The following is a 20,201-nucleotide window of genomic DNA, read 5'->3' on the forward strand; positions in this document are numbered from 1 at the left end:
GTCTCGATTCAATCCTTCTTCCTGAGATAATCCTTCCTGTTTGTATGCGGTAAAGCTTTCGTACTTTTTCAACAGAAATCCGGCGTTAGATCGCTGCGTGTGTGTGTTTGTGAATAGCTCCTCTTGATGTGGGCGGCCCCCTACTTGAAGCTGAGGTGCAGTGCATGACCGATCTGACCTGTCAATACCATTATGAAGTCTATGCTACAGATATGATGGCACTGTATATGAGACTATATAATACAAAAGCAGTGTCCAGTGGTCGCAGCTGATAACAACTGCTGTTGAATGTAATACTCCACAAATGTGGCCAAGTCTACAAGTCAATTACAACACAGACACTCATTAAAGTGCTGAATCAACCCATATACATCCCGTGACACAGTGAGTCTAGAATTAAGATCCTGTTCCGGCATGACCCGGCACAAATTATCCCCTGCCGATAACCATTTCTATTCCTTTATCATTTTGTGTTGATTCTTCTTTCTGAATGTTTCAACAAAAATGTTTGATTTAGCTGAAAATATTTAGAAGACATGTATACATAAAAAGTAAGAAGAAATGGGAATTCGATCGTGAAATGTTTTTTGTCAACTGTAAAAAAGGAAGAAAACATAAATTTTATTAATTCCTTTTCATTTGAATGTTGGGTGTTTCAATCCAAACTTAAGTATTTTTTTAAACCATTGTTTCTGATAAATAATCAAAATAAAGATATTTCAGTTGAAAATTTTAATTGAATGGTATTTTGAGAATGTTTGCTCTTTTTCCATATTGAATTGCACGAGGAGTACAAAATAACCCCCACATTGTACAAAACAATGCTACTTCTATACTGACACTGTGAACCACCATGTATGTAGAAAAAACATGTGACAGAGCACATAATTTAGAAAAAAAATATTGTGCAGTGTTCTGTGTGACTGGGATGAACAAGATATTAATAACGTTTAACCTGAAACAATGGATCATCTGAGCACATCTAAACACTTAAATTACCAAAGCTTCAAAATGACAGCGAACAGCAGCTGAGGTGCACGAGGCAATAAAGTTTGTTGATGAGCCCTTGAGGCTAACTTGCTTGAGCTTGCAATTCATAAGAGAAGGAGAGGGGGGTGGGGGGGGGGGGGGGGCTAAATGCAGTGCAAAACAAATTTAATAGAGGCGCGTCCTTTGTTTACTAGGTTTAGACCGCTGTTACCCGAAATTAAAAATAATTGGAAACTATTAAAATCACGTTTTCTGTTTCTGTAAATGTTCATACGTCAGTATGTAAAAGCTCTTTCAAAGAAAACATGAATTATTGTCACATAAAGAAACAAGACTGCAGTCTAATTTCTTCATTGAGTCATCAAACATTTACTTGCATTCCTGAACTTTTTTTAGGGGTAAGTATGTTAATGTTTTAATCTATGGAAAGAGCATTCATTTTAACATTTCTCAATACTGAATAAATTTGTGAAAAGTCAAGACCTCACTGAAATTGAGAGTCAACTTTAAAGTTGATGCTGGTCTAATAGGTGTTGGTGTTCTAACAATCTATACATCCACTTACTACAAAGCTTGTCCTCCTTAGACTCACGAGAGAGTTGGAGCCTGCTTCTGTCACAGGTTTAAAAAGATGTTATCCATAATTATACAAAGTAGCTTATCAAATCAATGCAAAGTAAAAGTTGAATTCTACTCCACACATAAACAAAACAAACTTGCGATTAATACAAACAACATCCCCATTTAAACTTTCTGCTCAGAGCTAAACATTGTTAGCTTTCTTGAGCAGTGGTGAAAATGTAATTAAGGCTTGAAAGATTCGCATTGGCATCCTATAATACTTCGAGAAAGTGCTCATTCACTTCGCAAACTGAATTGAGCGCAACAACAATAGTTCTTTAAGGTGTGCATACACAATACCTTGTTGTCAGCGTAGTGACGGAGTTTTGGCCAGACACTAACCACTACTTACCAACAAGTAAAAAACAGCAGTGCAAAATGGTGCATGATTGAATCACTGTAATGTACAGTATTAGGAACAAATAAAACAACATTTCAGTCATTTTGGTGTTTGCAAAAAATATTTTTGGGGTGAAAGAATTACACCAATTATTGTTAGGCCCGATTGAGACTCTCATCTGCATTCCAATAGCTTTATTACTTGAAAACGGAACTGGAAAAAAATACAATGGATTTATTATGTTTAAGATACACTACTGTTCAAAAGTTTGAGGTCGCTTAAGCAAAAAAATAATGATTAAAATGCAAACAAATTCATAATCAACCGGTCATGGCATTCCACTACATCATAACTGATTTTCAGTTTTTGGGGGGAATAAAGTTCCGTGGCGGGGTGAGAAACAGCGTAGGGTTTCTGAGATCAAACACACTCTTGTTTTGCTATGGTTATTTAACGTTGCAAGAACTGCACTGGTCTGGAATGAATTCAATTTCATGACGCTTGATGATGGTCAGTTCCAAAGATGTTTAATGTGAGACATGGTAATTTCTGAATAAAAATTCAAGGATTATACCCAGGCTTTACCTTTGGCTGCATTTGTAAATATAGCACGCCCTCTTACTGATAAACTATTTTCTGGCCTGTTCCATATTAGCCATAATTTAATCATTTAACATCTATTTAGTAGCAACAATCACTTCCTCCTATCTTTTTTTTAATTTGTGAAATAAAAGTCAAACCGAGGCATGTAACATGTTTCCACCCATGTGATTTTGTTCTACTATGCCCTGGAGCGCAATGAATCAGCAGACAAAGCAAACAAGTTGAAGCTCCTCAAAATAATGTTAAAGCCAAAAAAATCAAAAATAATTACATGACTAGGCAATTTCGGGTGTGCTGCCCATAGTTAGCTGGGGTAGGTTCCAGCACCCCTGCGAGCTTCATGGGGATAAGCATCTCAGGAAATGAATAACTGCAAAAATTAGCGGTTACAGACGACAGTGTGTAAAACTCAAGTTAATAGCTGTCACAACTCGTGGGATAGCCTTTCTAATTTGTACATCATATACATCACCATAGGAACCTATCATTGTTGTTGCGTATGTGTCATGTATCTTTCTGGAAATTCCCCCCAACACAAACACGTACAGAGATGATTCATAGAGTTGTTCCTTGGGCCCCAAAAAGAATGTGAGGAAAAGGAGACGTTCTAAATTGTGGTTTCCACAGCCAGTTATGACTCACAAACACGAGGGAAAAACAGGGAGGGGTGAAAAGATTATTCTGGGATGGCTGCTATAGCAACATAATAAGCAAGGGGGCAGGTACTAACTGGGTTGTTTCCATAGCAATGCCCTTTGTGTGTATGGATAAATATCACATGCCACAAAGCAGTTTGTAATAAGGAACTTTGGTTCCGCCTTGTACTGTTTTTTTTTTTTTTTTTTTTCTTTGTGATGACACGCAGACACTCCCCTTTGCAAGGAGCCTCACTTCTGTCACCACATTGATTGCACAGTAATGACATTAAAGCGAAAACTCCTTCACAATACAGTTCTACTGTTTACCCAATATAACAACATTAACAGTTATGAAGTACACGAGATATCATTAGCAACTGATTAACCCACTACACCAGAAACTTCTTACACAATAGCCGATGAACCACTCACAGTTTATACCTTTGAAGTCTTAATTTACGAGCAAGTGATATGGGGTTCTTGCTTCACTGTAAGGAACACTTCCCGTCTGTTGCTCTTCAACACAAGCAGACATATTCCCAAGCTGTGCATTCCACTCATAACTGTAAATGTTTCAACAAACCAACTTTTTTCCCCCCTCTGGGTGGGATGAGCCCAACAGCAAGTTCATACATGAAGCAGAAGTAAGGTGTTCACATGTGAGGGTCATCCGAAAGAAGCTGATACTGTGAGCCACTCAATTTGTTGTTAGTGTTATGCCTTTTTCTTGTGTTTGGTGTAGACAACTGATAATCACCCATCTTCTCTGCCAGTACCAATGGTTCTCATTCAGGTAGAGTGTGAGTGGAATCTCTTCCAGCTGACTTGGGCTAAGAACTCGTTCTGACTCAGTCACCCAGTACAGAAATTGTAACTCCGACAACCAAACTCAAGAATGAACATTCATGACACGCCCAAGCCACAAACTGTCTGTGAAGCTTTTGTTTACACTGGTATATGTTCTCAGTGTAGTATTTGTTTTACTATAGCCAGTAATACTACAGTAATGAAACTTAATGATCACCATACCTAGGTCAATATTTCTTAACTTTGTGGCCATTGGCGAGCATCTTCATTTTGCTTTCCATTGACAGTGAATGAGGTCATGCTTCAACTTTCAGATTCTCGTAATACGAGAAAGAGGCAACTTTGGGGTTTCACATCCAGAAAATCAGGGGCTGCCTGTTTTCCCTCCGCCGTACCTCTGTCTCTCCTCCCTCTTACCACGCACTATTACAAACTGCGAGAGAAATAAACGCCTCGTTTTGTTATGTAACACGTCTGCTTTGGTAACGATATCATGTCATTTTGTATTTTGTTGGACACTTTGGGTTTTGTTTTGTTTATCGGCCTTTGGCAGAATCAATTCCAACTTCCCTCATTCTATTCTAGCAATTAATTGCAACAGTCTATTTAAATGGCACAGAGAAATGCTCCTCAAAACACTATAGAAGTCAATTTCTTGCCTAGGATACTTGCTTTGCCGAATAGTAGCTACAGTTTTTTTTTTTTTCCTTTTGTCTGAGTCCTTAGTTGCCATTGCTTAGCTATTGAAATGTTTGTGGCTCCACGTCAAGTGGTAAAGCCCTCAAATGCTGAGTAAGAATCCATTTTCCTGCCCTAATTGCCCCTGAAGTTTTAGCCTGTTTGTGTGTTTAGCGGGATCTTTAGGCCCAACCCCAAACTCAAGTGTAAGGACGCCTCTATTAAACTCAGAGGGTGGCTCTGTGCATGTGTGGCAGCTAAGAGCTGTTTCTGTCTACTTGGAAACATTCCTACGCCAACTGACTTCCATGAGCCATAAAGGCAATGGTTGAGCCCTTAAACATGTCAAAAGGGGAAGGTCTTGTCTATTTACGGCAAGCAGCCATGGCTACAGTTTTTTTAGAGGAAGAAAAAGCTGCACATTCCTTGTCTAATTATAAGTTTTCATCTCTGGTCATAATCAGCTAACCCAAAAAAGATCTATAATAACAGTATTCATAATGTATTGACAGTGTGAAGCTGGTTTAGATTTTATACCATTAGACCCGGTTTTGATCCAGTCTAACATAGAAACTGGTTCAGTCACTGAGTGGATGTACAATTACACTTTATTGTAGTACGGCATAAAAGTATGTTCCCCGTGGTCACATGCATCGCCCCCGGTATCGCTCTGCACCCCCCTGTGGGGGCACGCTCCACTATTTGAGAAGTACTGCCCTAAACTATAATGTTGAATAATCGTTTCTTTCAGATCATTTGACAGTTGTTTTGAAGCTCCCATGTTTCAATTCTTTAGAGATGATGCAAAGAGGAGAACAATTTGAAATTTGCCACCTTAAATACACTTTCTCATGGTGGGCTTTACCTGTGTATGTAGGTCAACATCAGTCAGCTTATCAAACAAATTTTGAGTTCCAAAAATTAGTACTAAAGATTTTTTAATCAATAAAAACACAGGGGTGCCCAAATTTAATTCATCAGCCTATTTTTAATTATTATGCACTTTGTTCATACTATAAACTTCACTTCTCATGTTACTGTGTTCATCTGCTACAGTGGGGAGAACAAGTATTTGATACACTGCCAATGGGTTTTCCCATTGACAGTGTATCAAATACTTGTTCTCCCCACTGTGTATGATATATTTAACTGAAATTTTTGTTCTTAACATTCAGTGATTTATATAAGGAAAATCTTAAATCTTATCGGGGGCGCCCAAACTTGATTTAATTGCAGGTAAACAACAAAAATTAACATTGTTTTACTCATTAAACCAAATATATCAACAAAAATTCATATTCTGAGGAAAAAGTTAGGACACCTTGCCACCTAATAGTGTGTGTTACCCCCTTTAGCTGAAATTTCAGTGAGACACTTTGTAGCCACCCTCCAGTCTTTGACTTCGGTCTGAAGAAAGTTTGCTCCTCTCCTCAACGCAGAATACTTTCAACAGTGACTGACGGTTGAAGTAAGAGAAAACGGCATGGTGCGATCAAAGGAGCTGTCTGTGGCCTTCAGAAAGAAGATTGTAGACGCTTATGAGTCTGATAAGGGATTTCAAAAGAATATAAAATCTGCCATTCCACTGTCCGGAAAATAGTCTACAAGAGGAGGGCATTCAAAACAACTGCCAACATGCCCAGGTCTGGCCGTCCAAGCAAGTTAACCCCGAGAGCAGACCGCAAGATACTAAAAGAAGTCTCCAAAAACCCTAAAATGTCATCACGGGACCTACAGCAGGCTCTTGCTACGGTTGATGTGAAAGTGCATGCCTCTACAATCAGAAAGAGACTACATAAATTTAACATTCATGGGAGGTGTGCAAGGAAGAAACATTTGCTCTCCAAGAAGAACATGAAGGCCAGACTGAAGTTTGCCAGAGTGAATGTTGACACAAACCAGGACTTCTGGAATAATGTTCTTTGGACAGATGAAATTGAATTATTTGGACACCAGAACAAAGGACATGTTTGGCGTAAACCCAATACAGCATTCCAGGAAAAGGACCTCATACAAACTGTGAAGCATGGAAGTGGAAATGTCATGGTTTGGGGATGCTTTGATGCAGCAGGACATGGCCAGTTCACCATCATAGAATCCACCACGAATTCTATCGTGTATCAGAGGGTGCTTAAGGAAAATGCGAGATCATCTTTTGATACATCAAAGCTGAGGCGAAACTAGACCCTGCAACATGATGATGATGCAAAACATACCAGTAAATCCACCAAGGACTGGCTGAAAAGAAATGGAGAGTCATGGAATGGCTGAGTCAAAGCCCAGATCGTAATCCCATTGAGATGCTGTGGGGTGCCTTGAAACGGGCGGTACATGCAAGAAACCCTTCAAACCTCTCACTATTGAAAGTATTCTGCATTGAGGAGTGGGGCAAACTTTTTTCAGACCGATGTCAAAGACTGGTGCTTGGCTACAAAAAGCTTCTCACTGAAGTTACTTTAGTCAAAGGAAGTAACATTAGCTAAGGTGGTAGGGTGTCCTAACTATTTACTCAGAATATGCATTTTTGTTGAGATATTTGGTTTAATGAGTAAAACAATGTTAAGTTTTGTTGTTTACCTACAATGAAATCACTTTCTTTTCCAGTGATAAAGAAAAACAAGATCAGACATTGATATGTGAACATTTCTTAATGAAGAACTGAATATTTAATGGGGTGTCCTAAGTTTTTCACATGACTATGTATATACAGTACTAGTATGTTTGTACAATTGTAGTCAAAAGTTTACATACACTTGGGAAGAACATAATGTCATGGCTCTCTTGAGTTTCCAGTTATTTCTACAACTCTGATTTTTCTCTGATAGAGTGATTGGAACAGATACTTCTTTGTCACAAAAAAACATTCATGAAGTTTGGCTCTTTTATGACTTTATTATGGGTGAACAGAAAAAAGTGATCAAATCTGCTGGGTCAAAAATATACATACAGCAGCGCCAATATTTGGTAACATGTCCCTTGGCCATTTTCACTTCAATTAGGCGCTATTGGTAGCCATCCACAAGCTTCTGGCAAGCTTCTGGTTGAATCTTTGACCACTCCTCTTGACAGAATTGGTGCAGTTCAGTTAAATTTGATGACTTTCTGACATGGACTTGTTTCTTCAGCATTGTCGACAAGTTCTCAATGGGTTTAAGTCAGGACTTTGGGAAGGCCATTTGAAAACCTTAATTCTAGCCTGATTTAGCCATTCCATTACCACTTTTGATGTGTGTTTGGGGTCATTGTCCTGTTGGAACACCCAACTGCGCCCAAGACCCGATCTTCGGGCTGATGACGTTAGGTTAGCTTCAAGAATTTAAAGGTAATCCTCCTTCTTCATTATAAACTATAAACTACATAAACTTTTGACCACAACTGTATATACTGTATATTATATATATGTATATATATTAGGGCTGTCAAACGATTAAAATTTTTAATCGAGTTAAATACAGCTTAAAAATTAATTAATCGTAAATAATCGCAATTAATCGCAATTCAAACCATCTATAAAATATGCCATATTTTTCTGTAAATTATATGTATTCTGTAAAATAAATTGTTGGAATGGAAAGATAAGATGGATATATACAGTGGGGAGAACAAGTATTTGATACACTGCCAATGGGAAAATCCATTGGCAGTGTATCAAATACTTGTTCTCCTCACTGTACATTCAACATACGGTACATAAGGACTGTAGAAGGCATTTCACTCTACTGTCATTTAAATCTGTCTATGCTGTCCTCACTCCGAAGCGTCTACTTTTTCCAAAGCTAGACAGCTAGTGAACGACGCCTTAGTAATCAGACTTCTTCCTTTTTCATCTGATTTATTAATAAAATAGCCTCGAACCATTGTCCTCTTTAGACCGTCATAAAACTACAAAAAAAAAAGAGTACACAAGCATTGCATTAGCAACAACGTTAGCTTAGCACGCTATACAGGTTCACTAAACATAAACAAAAAGCGTCTCATACAAAAAATAGAACATTCCGCTTACTAACATAATATCTACATTCTTTACAACAACCATACTTACGGACAAATCTTGTCCAATGATCATATAAGCACAACATTACAACGTAGGCATCAGCCCGAGACGTCGTGCAGCCATATGAACTGGCAAGAAAAAAATAAACCATGTCGCAAAGCGACCACAAGAGTTCTCTGTTGTGCTGCAGCACAAAAAGCCTTGCTGTAAAACGTACCAAAAGGCAGAATACTGTCTGAGCGGGACATGTGCGTTAATTGCGTCAAATACTTTAACGTGATTAATTTAAAAAATTAATTACTGCGCATTAACGCGATAATTTTGACAGCCCTAATATATATATATATATATATATATATATATATACACATATGTCGTGATGACCTGCTCGGTGAATGTCTCAGGCAACAGAAGCCCAGTAAGGAGGAGGACCCTGAGGAGATATAATGGAAGGACAAGCCCCTGTATGGTATGTACCACCGACAAATTGAGGGTTTAGCTGACATGGGAAAAACATACCAGTGGCTGGAAAAGGCCGGACTGAAAGACAGCACGGAGGCACTGATCATGGCAGCACAAGAACAGGCCCTAAACACAAGATCAGTTGAGGCCGGGGCCCATCACACCAGACAGGACCCCAGGTGCAGGCTATGCAAAGAGGCCCCTGAGACATTCGAGCACATCACACCAGGGTGCCAGATGCTGGCAGGCAAGGCATACATGGAACGACATAACCAGGTAGCAGGCATAGTGTACAGGAACATCTGTGCCAAGTACGGACTGGAGACCCCAGAGTCAAGGTGGGCGACACTTCAAAAGGTGGTCGAGAACAACCGAGCCAAGATCCTTCGGGACTTCCAGATCCAGACGGACAAACTGGTTATGGCCAACCAACCTGACATAGTGGTGGTGGATAAACATCAGAAGACGGCAGTAGTGATAGATGTAGCAATCCCGAGCGATAGCAACATCAGGAAAAAAGAACACGAAAAGCTGGAGAGATATCAAGGTTTGAAGGAAGAGTTGGAGAAAATGTGGAGAGTGGAGGCAACAGTGGTGCCAGTAGTGATCGGGACACTAGGAGCAGTTACCCCCAAGCTGGGTGCATGGCTTCAGCAGATACCAGGAACAACGTCTGACATCTCCGTTCAGAAGAGCGCAATCCTAGGGACAGCTAAGATCCTGCACAGAACCCTCAAGCTCCCAGGCCTCTGGTAGAGGACCCGAGCTTGAAAGGAGAGACCATACCGCCCGGGTGGGCGAGACACCGTTTTTTTTTTTTTTTTAATGTGTGTGCATCACATCCAATAAGCATTCGTATTTATACATCTTGGAGTTGAAGATTATCATGGGGCGGCCGTGGCGCAGTTGGTAGCTAGAGTTGTCCTTGGACTGAAGGGTCAGTGGTTCGATTCCTGGCTACGACTGCCCACTGTCAAAGTGCCCTTGGGCAAGGCACTGAACCCCGATTTGCCTCCAATGGGTTGACAGTGCCTTGCATGGCAGCAGCCCGATTGGTGTGTGAATGGGTAAATGTGTGCTAATGTAAAGCGCTTTGGGCATGGTAACCATGCAGATAAATGCGCTATATAAGTACAGTCCATTTACCATTATGGTTAAATTAATAACTTGCCTAATAATTTTGCACACAGTGTAATAGGCCATTATGCTCCTGCTCTCACTCTTTTTGTAGCCTTTGTGTGTATCACTTTTGGGGACCGATATGAGTAGAGAAGAGTAAGACTAAAAGTGACGTAAATTTAATTCGCTCAAAGAAGTGCATAGTATGCTAATGGTGTGTATTGCAGTATCAAAGAGACCGGAGATGTTCCCTTGAGCCATTAGATCAGTGATCCCCAACTACTGGGCCAATGACAGGTTTTTACATTATCGGATTTTAAGCAATATCTGTAGTCAGAAGTTTTTTTGTGGAAGACTAAGATGCCATGTCATCCGGATAAAGAGTACAAAAAACCCCAACTTGTTAATAACGCTAAGTTCAAAAGCCAGCATCTCTGTGTTATGGGGCTGCATTAGTGCCAGTGGCAGGTACATTAATGTTGAAAGGTACATACAGTGGTACCTCGACATACTAACACATCAACATACGATCCTTCCGACATCAGACATAAAATTTGACTCGTCATTCGTTTGACATGTTTGAAATGCGACGATTTACAACCGCGTCGCAATTTAATTGTTTTACCGCAAGAGGGCAGCACGGCGGATTTTCTTGTGAGAGAAATCAACATTGGTCTCAAGAAGGTTTGTGCAGATGGTAAGGCAAGGCAAGGCAAATTTATTTATATAGCACAATTCAACACAAGGCAATTCAAAGTGCTTTACATCACATGAAGATCATAAAAATCACATTTAAATCAACACAACGTAGAAACGAAGACAAAAGATCGCATTTAATCACAGAATAAAAATAAATAAATAAAATAAAAATAAAACAAAAACTACTACAAATAATAATAATTGAAATCAGCAATGGAGATAAAAACAAGAGGAATAGAAAGCAGGTAGATTGAAATATATAGACAGTTATAGATATGCAGTGCTAAACAAAAGCGTTTTTAGCCCTGATTTAAAAGAGCTAACAGTTTGAGCATACTTCAGACGTTCGGGTAACTTGTTCCAGAGGTGAGGAGCATAATAGAAAGATGGTGAAAGAAAAAAGGTGACGCTCACCGTTGAAATTAAGATGGAAATGATAAAATAAAAAATAAAAAAATTTAAAAGTGTGGTGTGCACGTCAGTGAACTGGCTTGACAATACGACCAGAATCTGTCTACTCTCTCAAAGGTCCTCCTCCTCTACCTCCACCCGTCTCCTCCGACCTCTGTTAGTCATTCTTTATAAGTTAAGGTGACAGTTATTACAGTATTACTGTAACATCGGCAAGGAAGTAGCCAGCTTCATCAGGTTTTTAATCATTTATGTCCGAACTTGTGAAACACAACACGGCTACTGTCCACCATAGATGATGCCAATAACAGAACATGAAAAGAGAAAGTTGAAACTTCCCACTTTTCCGCACCTCTCTCTCTCTCATCATAGGTCACATAGTGCATTCATGAATAGCATGCAAAACACAACCGTCATATTAGAACCCGATTCGTTACATTACTATTATTATTAGAGGTGTGCATCGGTACTGCCCTCACGATTCGATTCGATTACGATTCGGAGGGCCACGATTCGATTCAATTCGATTCAATTCGATTCAATTCGATTCAGAGGGTCACGATTCGATTTGGTTCGATTCGGCAATGCATCGCGATGCCTTAAAGCCTGGGATGCATTAAAATTCTAAAGCAAAGCATATTTTTCGTGAATCATGAGGCAACACAAGCGGTCAGACATTAAACAACTTTTTATTGGCTCTTGTGTCACTCCTGGTTGAAGTCAAATGAAAATACTTTTAGATATATATTTTTTTAAAAAACAAAAAAACAAATCACAGCATTTGCTTTGAATGAGACCAGGGCTTTCTCTTTTTTTTTTTTTACACACAGTAGCAGCCTTTCACACAGTGCAACATCTGAACTCCTGTGCAAAATCAGTAATAACAGTCACTGTATTTTAGTCACAACAACCCATCGATAAAAATATTCAAGTAAATATTAAAGAAAGCGACAAAGAAAATATTGTAGTGCAGCAGCATCTTTATCGCAATATCAATCCAGGGATCAGTTCAGTTGCAAACAAAATATCCAACTAAACTGCAATGTAGAACAAAGGTAAAATGTTGGCCTAGCCCACTATAGACCCTACTCACCTACGTCACAAAATGGGCGTGTCGCTGTTTCCGGCCGCCATATTGTACCTCTTTTTCAGACCTATTCTCATTGTTTTCAATTAGTCGAGCAAGTTATAGAGCAATTCATGGAAGCCCCGGTGTTATCTGACGCTGTAAACTCATTGGATCCGTTGCATAAAAGGCGTTACGTGGAAAAGCTTCAGTTTATCCATTCGCCAGATCCGTATTTGATGCCTAAATCGATGTTTTTCGACCCGCTGGCTTCGCCTGACATCTGATATCCTGATATTTACAACTATCTTGTCCACACAAAATCAGCCTATTCTCACGAAAGTTTGAAAAACTTTAAGAGCTTGGAGGCTTATAAATGCTACGTTGCTGGTTGGGTGAAACAGGTCCTCGTACACGAAAATTCGGCAGGAATCTTGTGCTCGGAAGGTGAGTTACGAAATTTTCAATTCAAAATCTTTTGTTCTTGCTAACATCCACTGTCAAGTCTAATGTATTTCATGTCATTTGTCGATGGAGCTAGGGCTTTTAATGTTTATATGGTTTAGCGATAGCACTCACTACATACATACGTGTATGTTGTCGGCGATTAGCCTAGCAATGATCTTAATTGTGGTTGTCAGCCAAAAACCCTCTAAATATATATTAAATGCATCTTACCAGATATAAAATGACTACTACATAATCTGTGGTAGTCGTTTGGAGCCCAGTTTTCGCGTCGAATTGCAGCAGCCCATCTCGCTCTTCTCTCCGGGTCCCTCGGAATCCGGTAAAACTTCAAGTCTCTCCGTCTATCTTCTCTGTTATTGCAACCGACCGCCACACACGACTTCACCATTTTGAGTATTAATGTTGACGAGCAGTAAAACGTGCAATAATAGGAGGAATTTACGAAGCGCTAATGCATTTATATGACGAGTATCCGGACAACATGGCGCGGGGGCGTGGCTGTGACGTCACGTGAGTAGGGTCTATATATGTGCAATCAACTTAGAAATGCAATTAGTAACTACCACATAACAATAAAAAATAATGAATTAAAATGAAGTGCAGCAGCATTTTAGCAGCCATAATAATCTGTTTCAACATGAAGAAATATCATTTTTTTTGCAATTGAGAGAGCAGAGAGATAGTAGAGGTTAGTTGGGGCCTAAAAAATCCAGCCCGACCCGACACGGCCCGCTGGTATTGAAGCCCGACCTGGATTGGAGTGACGCGGAAAAAAAAAACGCAGCAGCAGCAATTTATTTTCATTTCTTCGAGATGGCAGAAAAAACGCATGTTTCCTAATGTTTAAATAGTTTACATATTTTGGTGATCATTATAGAAGCATTTGCACAACGAAATAACGCTGGGAAAATTTAATATTAAAAAAAAAAAACATGCGATTTTGCAGACACACAGAGAAGATTCAAAAGGATCACATTTGTGTTGCCTTTGTGTGCATAAAAATGTGTCTTTCGTAACGAATTCTCAGTTGGCAGAAAAAAAACGCAAGTTTTCTTAATGTTTAAACAGTCTACATATTTTTGTGATCATTATAAAATCATTTACACAACAAAATAACGCTGGGAAAGTTTAATATAAAAAATAAATAAAAAAACGAGTTTGCAGACACACAGAGGAGAGGATTCAAAAGGATCACATTTGTGTTGCCTTTGTGTGCATATATAAAAGTGTCTTTCGTAACGAATCGCAAGCGCCACAGCAGAGGAGAAGAAAAAGCGGGCGGCGCCACTGCTTCATGTGAGTGCACAAGCAAATGCACAATGCACAAATTTTTTTTTTTTTTTTTTTTTAAATAATTTATTAGTCCGGCGCGGGGCAGCCCGACCCGAACGTGAATGCTTAACATTTTGGGCCCGAACCCGAACTCGGGCACAAGATCTAACCTCTAAGAGATAGGACATAACATAACAATGGCTGAAGCGGAGAAAGAGGGAGCAAGAAAGATTCTTGATGCACCTAAGACATTGAAAGCTGACATCTGGAGACATTTTTGCTTCTATGAGGTTTGTGGGAAACTTGACCAGAGTTATGCTGTGTGTAAAAAATGAAACATGACAATAATAATACAAATGGGGAAACCAAATCCATTGCATCACCGGAATTGTGCAGGGAAGATTTTTGAACTTACTTATATATTTTAAAATGCACTGAATCGATTCGACTTGTTGCCCGCATCGAATCGAATCGTCCATGCCCCGCATCGGGATGCATCGCCGCATCGATTATTGTTGACACCACTAATTATTATACTGATTAGTCTTTATAATCTATTTGTTTTCCGATGTGTAATAGTTATTTTCAACTGTACCTTTAGTATTTATGAAGGATTTAGTACTGGTGTTTGAGCTGTGGAACAAATTAATCGAATTAAAATGTATTCTTATGGAAAATCCCACTCGACATACAGCCATTTCCACTTATTAACCAGGTCCTGGAACGAATTAAATTTGTATGTAGCGGTACCACTGTACTGGTTTGGGAGAAACAGATGCTGCCATCCTAGCAACGTCATTTTCATGGACGCCCCTACTTATTCCAGCAAAACAATGCCAGACCACATTATGCCCGTGTTACAACAGCATGGCTTTTTAGTCCAGTTCAGGTACTAGACTGACCAGCCTGCAATTCAGACTGGTCTCCCAGTGTGGTGCATCATGAAGTGAAAAATATGACAACGGAGACCCTGAACTGTTGAAGAGCTGTAGCTGTACATCAATAAAGAATGGGAAATAATTCCTCCAACAAAGCATCAACAATTAGTGTCCTCAGTTCCTATGTTTACTGAATGTTGTTTAAAGAAAAGGTGACGTAACACAATGGTACACAAGACCCTGTCCCAGCTCTTTTGGCACGTATTAAAGCCAGTTTGAACATTAAATAGATTTATAACGGATTTGTAATCATTTTAGTCTGTTTTTATTTAACACAACTTCATTGGAGTTGGGATTGTACATGTTGGTCCCTGTCCCGTGTTTTCCAATTTTACCATTTCACATTACAAGGCACCTCTGCGGTCCAGTGCCATAGCAGTTATATAACCTGAATTTGTCAGAAGTCAGAACGCGCCAGTGTGTCTAACACACCAGTAAAGACAGATTTACAGCAGATTGTTTGGAAAAAAAAATCTAGGCCATAAATATGGAATCAAAAAAACAAAATTAAAAAAAAAATCCTCCAAATAGCATTCAGGTACCACAGTAAGCCAGGGTTCCCTGTAAACATTTTAGTGCGAACATGAATGGTTTGGCCGTGCCTGCGTGGGTTTCCTCCCACATCCCGAAAACATGCGTGGTAGGCTGATTGAACAGTCTAAATTGTCCGTAGGTATGAGTGTGTGCGTGAATGGTTGTATGTCTCTTTGTGCCCTGCGATTGGCTGGCAACCAGTTCAGGGTGTCCACTGCCTACTGCCCGTAGTTAGCCGAGATAGGCTCCAGCACTTCCGCGACCCTCGTGAGGAAAAAGCGGCATTGGAAAATGGATGAATGAATGGTTTACAAAAAGAAAAAAAAAGAAAATGTAATACGAGTCATATTAGTTAAAATGGCCTCATTATAGTTTTAAAGGGATCCTCTGTTTTTAAGACAAGTAATTCTTAAAAGATACATGTTAGTATGAGTTATAACAATTTGATATTAAAACCCCTCTTAATGTTTTTGTTTTAATAAAGTTTGTAAAATTATTTTAAGTGATAGGTCGCCATTCTTGTTACGTCGCAGTGCGTGACGTCACTGGTCCCGTTGCCGAAATTCCAGCGTGTCACTCGTTAGCTTTCCCAACATGTCGTCAGTTCTACCCTTCCTATTTGAACCAGATCTGAAAAGTGAAGAGCAGGATAGCACTGTCGGTCGTTCACAAGACGAGCTTCAGGGAAAAATGCGTGCAGCAAATACCTGATAAGACAAAAGTTGGGCAAAACTGGTGATGCGAAAGAGTCCTGTTGGGAAGTCCGGTTGGGAGCGAGAGTGTATGCTGTCCGGTTTTATCAGCAGATATTCAAGGTAAGCATATAGCGTTTTCAAACTTATCCCAATATAATTATGTAGATTGTTAGCATCCAGAGCTGTCGTGTGCTTACAGTACAGGCCAAAGAGCACACCTTGTGTAATCCATGTCTTGTACATTGTAACGCGTGGTAGCTAGGATACGTGTATAAAAGTACCAAAAAGGGGAGAAACTTCCACTTATGCACATTTATTCACAAAAAATAATATTTCCACTTTGACCACTCTTCACTCGGGAGCTCAGCAGTACGCAAACACACGTTCCCTGATGAACTCCAACATTGTTGTAAGGTCCACGCCAGAGTCACTGTCGTCACTGTAGCGTGCCATAGTGCTTTAATTATTTAGTATGATTTGGGGAAAAATCCCACAAATATTGTCACCAAAAAAGATAGCAATAGTAATCCAAATCCGCGTTTTTTACTCACTCGAAGATCCAGGAATTAAACCGATACCATGGCAATGTCACAGCTGCGATCAGGCCGTCGATTCCACAAAATAGACTGATCCGAAAAGCCGCTGTGGGACCGACGAATCAAAAAAAATGGACAGACCCGAAACCAATATTGCAGTCGCGGTGGAATCGTCGGATCCAGAAAATAGACGGATCCCTTACTTGACTGACAATCCAGGAAAAATGTTCGGGCGCTAGTTGCAACGCGTGGTGGGTAGGATACAGGCACCAAAAGGGGTAAAAGCTTCCACTTATGCACATTTATTCACTAAAAATGATAATTCCACCTTGACCACTCACTTCACTCCCCTTGTTTCCATTTGACTGGAAATTGCATCCAAAAGCAGCACATCGTGCCATTTTACTCCGCGAGTTTAGGCAGCAATAAGCAATTGTTGAACACGAAAGATGCCAATGACGTCATCACTGCGAGCCCACAAACCATGGCGCCAACTAACGGTCAAAATACGGACTAAATATTATAAAATATTGCCACTGATTTAACATTTTATGTGTTTCTAACAACATATTTTAGTATAAGAGAACAATTGTGGTTTATTAGAGCCTACATGTATTTAAGTTAGAGGATCACTTTAAATCCTTGAGCGTTTGGCAAACCGCTTTAGATTGAGAGTTAAAGTATCTAACCACTAATATACAATATTCTATATGTTCTAGTATTTTTGTAATGCCTATATCCGTCTACAAAGTATTTACTGTGAGTCAACTTTTTCCACATTTTACGTCGTAATATAATAACATGGCATCCTGGAGCAGCCTACTGGTTTAGCCCTTAAAGATAATGATTAGATTATTCTTAAAATAGCTCACTAGTGTCAGACATTACTTTCTAGATATCCCTTTGCCTTAATTGTACGTAGCCATGACTATCAGAGGCCATTGACCTCTGGAACACTGCTTTTTGAAAATTGGTTCAATTCAATCTGTAAATACTTCCCAGATATATCGTAATGCATGTTACAAGACAACATTTTCAACCAGGTGCACATTACTAGTCATTCTAAAAAAAAAATAGCATATTGTGATAAAGTTCATTATTTTCTGTAATGTACTGATAAACATTAGACTTTCATATATTTTAGCTTCATTACACACAACTAGTTCAAGCCTTTTATTGTTTTAATATAGATGATTTTGGCATAAAAGTCAAGAAAAAACAAAAAATCTCTGAAAATTAGCATATTTCATCCGACCAATACAAAAAGTGTGTTTTTTAATACAAAAAAGTCAACCTTCAATTAATTATGTCAGCTATGCACTCAATACTTGGTCATTAATCCTTTTGCAGAAATGACTGCTTCAATGTGGTGTGGTATGGAGGCAATCAGCCTGTGGCACTGCTGAGGTGTTATGGAGGACCAGGATGCTTCGATAGCAGCCTTAAACTCATCCACTGGTGTCTCTCAACTTCCTCTTCACAATATCCCACAGGTTCTCTACGGGGTTCAGGTCAGTAGAGTTGGCAGGCCAATTGAGCACAGCAATGCCATGGTCAGTAAGCCATTTACCAGTGGTTTTGGCACTGTGAGCAGGTGCCAGGCCGTGCTGAAAAATGAAATCTTCATTTCCATAAAGCTTTTCAGCAGATGGAATCATGAAGTGCTCCAAAATCTCCTGATAGCTAGTTGCATTGACCCTGCCCTTGAGAAAACACAGTAGACCAACACCAGCAGCTGACATGGCACCCCAGACCATCACTGACTGTGGGTACTTGACACTGGACTTCAGGCATTTTGGCATTTCCTTCTCCCCAGTCTTCCTTTAAACTCTGGCACATTGATTTCCGAATGACATGCAAAATTTGAATTAATTCATTTGAAAAAAGTACTTTGGACCACTGAGCAACAGTCCAGTGCTGCTTCTCTGTAGCCCAGGTCAGGGGCTTCTGCCTCTGTTTTACACACGCCTGTGCACGTTGGCTCTGGATGTTTCTACTCCAGACTAAGTCCACTGTTTCTGCAGGTCCCCCAAAGTCTGGAATCGGCCCTTCTCCACAATCTTTCTCAGGGTGCGGTCACCTGTTCTGGTTGTGCAGCGTTTCTTGCCACACATTTTCCTTCCCACAGACTTCTATTTGCTCCGAAATTTCTTTCTGTGTCTTCACCTCTTGCCTGAGGGTGTCATTGACGGCCTTCTGGACAGGAGTCAGGTCAGCAGTCTTGCCCATGATTGCGGTTTTGAGTATTGAACCAGGCTGGGAGTTTTTAAAAGCCTCAGGAATCTTTCGCAGGGGTTTTGAGTTGATTCGTTGATTCACATGATTAGGTTAGTAGCTTCTTTAGAGTACCTTTTCATGATATGCTAATTTTTTGAGATAGGGATTTTTGGTTTTTGACTTTTTTGCCAAAATCATCAATGTTAAAACAATAAAAGGCTTGAACTACTTCAGTTGTGTGTAATGAATCTAAAATATATATGAAAGTCTAATGTTTATCAGTACATTACAGAAAATAATCAACTTCATCACAATATGCTAATTTTTTTAGAACGACCAGTATTTCTCCTATTAGCAGCTGATAGAAATTTTAAATCAGAGGCCAACCGGTTCTCCAAATCCTTGCAAGGTGTTACTGTCCATTCGCAAAGGCAGCTGGAAGGCCAGCTCATGTCTGCAATTCCCACGGGGGAGGGGGCCACAGCCATTTAAGGACTTTAAAAACACTAGCTGTTTCTGTACGCCTCCTTGTCCAGTAGCCATGTACTACAACTGATTTTAAGGAGTGAAAAACCACCCTCCATGCTATAAGTCACTCGTGCAGACAAACTGCTAAGAGAGAAAGAAGCAAAAAACATGGCTTTACAGAGTAAAGCAGAAAGGCTGGCAAAGATGGAACAGAAAAGGTTGCTACTGGCCCAACACAACAGATTCTTCTTGTGGCCCACTTTACTTTAGAAGTCTTAAGTGACAAAACGTGAGAACCACGATATTGTGTGAAGCTATTTACTGTGTAGGAAATCTGCCTAAAAACCATAAAACTGCATACGCTTGTGTTCAATTTTCATTTCCTTACATAACTGGAAGGCGCTTGTGACAACTCCCATTCGCTACCCTCATTGTTGTAGCGACTACAATACTGTGGGCCAAGTTATTTAGTCAAGTTACAGAGGCCCTCCTCTTTCATCCAGAGATCCACAGGATGAGTGAGTCATGTGTTCACTGCTGTGGGAACATTTCCATTTTCTCCATTTCCATGAGCGAGCGCAAAGCCAACTAAAATGGCCTCTCTGGTTCTACACTCGCATGGATTTGCCCTTAAATAACACTCTT

This window comes from Corythoichthys intestinalis, chromosome 11 (genome assembly GCF_030265065.1).
Source record: "Corythoichthys intestinalis isolate RoL2023-P3 chromosome 11, ASM3026506v1, whole genome shotgun sequence".
Taxonomy (NCBI): domain Eukaryota; kingdom Metazoa; phylum Chordata; class Actinopteri; order Syngnathiformes; family Syngnathidae; genus Corythoichthys; species Corythoichthys intestinalis.